Source organism: Rattus norvegicus, chromosome 17 (assembly GCF_021556685.1).
Source record: "Rattus norvegicus strain SHRSP/BbbUtx chromosome 17, alternate assembly SHRSP_T2T, whole genome shotgun sequence".
NCBI lineage: Eukaryota > Metazoa > Chordata > Mammalia > Rodentia > Muridae > Rattus > Rattus norvegicus.
Genome location: NC_141550.1, coordinates 78,802,551 through 78,806,560, shown reverse-complemented (window position 1 = coordinate 78,806,560; position 4,010 = coordinate 78,802,551). Strand labels below are relative to the sequence as shown.

Sequence of the window (4,010 nt, the reverse complement as noted above, 5' to 3'; positions counted from 1 at the left end):
GAGCTGGATCACGAGGTAAAGGCACCTGAGTCCAGGTTGTCTTCTGATCTCTGCACGTGCACTACGGTCTGTGTCTGTAGATGTGTATGATTAAAAACATTTTAAAAATTTGCATTTTTAAACTTGCATTTGCATTGCATTTATTGGCCGCTTTCCATATTCTTGGAGAAGCATCCATTTTAATTCTTGGGTCGCTTTTAGTGGTCATTAGTTTTTATAGTAATGAATTGCAAGAACTCGTTTCGTTATCTTTTGTTGTCTGAGACACAGTCTTGGGTAGCTCAGACTGCCCTCCAGCTCACTATGTGGCCAAGGATGACCCTTCAACTTCTTCCTCCCTAGGGCTGGGATCACACGCCACACGCTTGTGGGTGCATATGCCACCACGTGTGGCCATATTTGTTTCTAAGGTTCTTCTGTCTTGTTTTTACTTGCTGATCTTCTGCCTGTTGAAAACAGAGTAGTGGCATTACCAACAACGGTTGGATTAATCTATTCCTCTTCTCCTGTACTTTGGGTTTCTATTCGTAGGTGCAAATTACATTTACAGTCACTGCTCTTTCTTAAAATGTAAAAGCAACACTACTTTTATCATTATCATTACAAAATGATTTTGTGTGAAAGCCCTTTTTGTCAGATATTAGTATAGTCACTCTAGGTCTTGTTGCATTAGTTTGCTAAGCGGTTTTTCTCCCTCTTCCTCTTCTTCCTTCTCTTCCTCCTCCTCTTCCTCTTCCTCCTCTTCTTTCTTTACCTTCAACCTGGTTGTATTTTTTTAATCTAGAGAGTGTGTCTTATAACGTCAGCCAGAATGAGGGGATGCAACGGTGGCAAGTCGGAGCCGCTGCCGTCACCATGACCCGCAGTAACTAGCGTGAGATCACCCACCAGAAGAGCATGAAGAGGCAGAGCGATTCAGTTAAGGGAAAGTGCCTAGACGACGGGCTTTCTGCTTCCTCCTGTACGCAGAGGGACGAAGATCATGAAGCGGAAGCAGAAAAGGCAACGAGAAGAAGGAGGAACCCAAGTAGCTTGTGGCTTTGCGCCCAACCCTCTTGCCTTATGTCTGTTTGCCTGGAGACAGTCCCATCATGCTTCAGTTTCTTCCTGTCGTGATCACAGGTCCCAGTACCCACGGTATTCCCTCTGCCCTGAGTCTGTAGCCAGTTCCTTCATGCTTCCTTCCCTCTCAGGTAACCTCTCTCCTCTGGGCTACTCCTGGGGGTGAGGAGGTTACCCCTTCCCAGTGTTTTTCATTCCTGTGGGGGCACACCCTAAAGTATTCAAAGTGACTTTTCAATTTCAAAGAAAGTATCTTATAGACCACAATGACTGGATTGTGTTTTTAATCCATTTTACTAATTTTTGTTCCCTTTTAATTGGTATTTTAATTCATTTACGTCTAGTGTAGTTACTGCTTACTGTCTCTGTCATTGCCTTTTATTGCGTTAAGTTGCTATTTCCTAGTATGTAATTTTATTTTCCTTGTTATTGCTTAACCAACATTTTTAGTTATTTTCTTACTACTCGCCTTGTAGATTAAAGTTGCTTTTTAATTTATAATAATGTAGTTCATATTAATAAATTAATTTTTAATAGCATGCAGAATCTTTTCTTTCTCATAGGAATGAAAATGTCCCCTTCGTTTGTGCTATTACAACCAGATAGAGCACATTTTTTATTCATTGCTTTCATGTATCAACACAGACTCAAATTGTTGTTTATGTAGTTGTATTTAAAACCAGAGAGAAGAAAAGAGAATTAGAAACAAAAGTCCCTTTGTATCATCTGCGTATATTCCCATCTAATGCTTTTTGGTAAGCTTCCCTTCATGTGGATTTAAATTACTATCCAGGATCCTTTTACTTCAGCTTTTTCTGCATACGTGTGGTATGCATGTGTGGATTGCATGTTCGCGTGTTTGTTTGTACACGTATGCACAGGAAAGAGGATAGGTGTTTTCCTCACTTGTCATCCACCTTCTTTACTGAGGCAGGACTTTTCACAGGGCCTAGAGCTTGCAGATATAATTAACCTAACTAGCTAACTCCTGTCTCCTGTCTCCACCTCAAGCCACCATGTCTGTCAAGTTTTATGTGGGTTTGGGGACCTCATGCTTTTGTGACAAGCACTTTAGCCACTGAATCTCAGCCCTCTTCAGTCCCTCAGTTGCTTTTAGCTCAGGTCACTTACAATGAGTTGATTTCTGTCAGGTATTGAAGTGTGTGTTTTCTGGGTATAGTGTTCTTCCCCCCCCCCCCCCCCCGGGGCTGGGGACCAAACCCAGGACCTTGTGCTTCCTAGGTAGGCGCTCTACCACTGAGCCAAATCCCCAGCCCCGGGTATAGTGTTCTTTGTCCGTGCTTCATCCCACGCTGGTCTCATGGTTCTGGATGAGAAGTCAGTTGACGATCTTCCGTGGATCTTTAGATGTGGAATTCTTGAACTCATCGTAGTTAGGATTCTGGGTGAAGAACTTGAATGTGTAGAGTAGCGGTTTTCATCATATTTTGGGGGGGAGTTCGAGTCATTATTTATTTAAACACTTTCCCTGTTCTGTTAAGGTTTTCAAATCTTACAAGTTGTTTGGTACAGCGGCACCCGGCAAATGGCAATACCACCTAAGAGCGGGCCAACACACGGCCGTTTCCCGCCTCTGAGGAACCCCAGATGCTCCTTTCGGTTAGACCTATGGATTCTGATTGAGAGAGGGAACCATTTTGTCAGTAATTATATGGTTCTTTTTCATGCTTTTCTTCGTGAAGGGGTGTGACTGGTTCCTTTAGTGCAGGAAGCAAGCCCACGTGTGTTTTCTTGATTAATGATTGATAAAGGAAAGCCAGTTTACCATCAGCAGCATCACCCCTGAGCTGGTGGTCCTGGGCGCTGTAGGAAACCAGCTGGAAAGAACATGAGGAAGCATCCCTCTGTGGCCTCGGCATCAGCTCCTGCTTCTGGGCTTCTATCCTTTCTGAGTCCCTGTCCCGACTTCCCTCAGTGATACCCGAATGTGGAACTGCAAACCGAGATAAACGCTATCCTCTCCAAGTTGTTTAGGGTCATAGTGTTTTATCACAGCAACAGAAACCCTAAGACAGCTTACAAGTGACATATTCACTGATAATGACGGGTGTTTATTTAAAGATGATTCTTTGATATAAATACAGTTTTACCTTGTATTGAAAACAAGCACAATATACATACACAAAGGAGACAATGTGTTTGTTTACACTTACATGAGGAATTAAAGCTCTTCAGGCCTGAAAGAACATGTCTCTAACTCTAGCACTTTGAGATAGAGGCAAGTGGATTTCTGTGAGTTTGGGGCTGGACAGGTTTTCTTGGTGAGTTCGAGGTCAGAAGAGAACTATAGAGAAAGAGAGAAAGGAGTGAATGAATGAAAGGAAAGAAGGAAGGCAGGAAAGGAGGGAGGAAGGGAGGAAAAAGCAAGCAAGTATCAAATCTTGACTGAATATTTGGTACTGCAGATATGCTGGATAATTTTATGTCAACTTGACGTAAGCTAAATCATCTGAAAGGAGGGAATCTTATTTAAAAAAAAAATGCCTCCTGTAAGGCCTTTTATCAATTAGTAATTGGTGGGAGAAGGCCCAGTACCTTGTAGGTGATGCTCTCCCTGGGCTGATGGTCCTGAGTTCTATAAGAAAGCAGGCTGTGCAGGCCATGATGAGCAAGCCAGTAAGCAGCACCCCTCCATGGCCTCTGCATCAGCTCCTCCCTCCAGGTCCCCGTCCTGTTTGGATTTCTGTCCTGACTTCCTTGGATGATGAACAGTGATATGGAACTATAAGCCAAATACATCTTTTCTTCTTTTTTTTTTTCTTTTTTTCGGAGCTGGGGACCGAACCCAGGGCCTTGCGCTTCCTAGGCAAGCGCTCTACCACTGAGCTAAATCCCCAACCCCACATCTTTTCTTCTTAACTTGCTTTCTGATCATGGTGTTTTATCACAGCGACAGTAACCCTTGTGAAGACAGCAGGTCGGAGAGC

At 43.3% G+C, this 4,010-nt stretch overlaps 1 pseudogene; it reads left to right on the top strand.

Moving 5' to 3' along the window:
- The first annotated feature begins 855 nt into the window (after nt 1-855).
- LOC103694128 (small EDRK-rich factor 2 pseudogene) lies at nt 856-1,234 on the top strand (annotated as a pseudogene).
- The last annotated feature ends 2,776 nt before the right edge of the window (nt 1,235-4,010 follow it).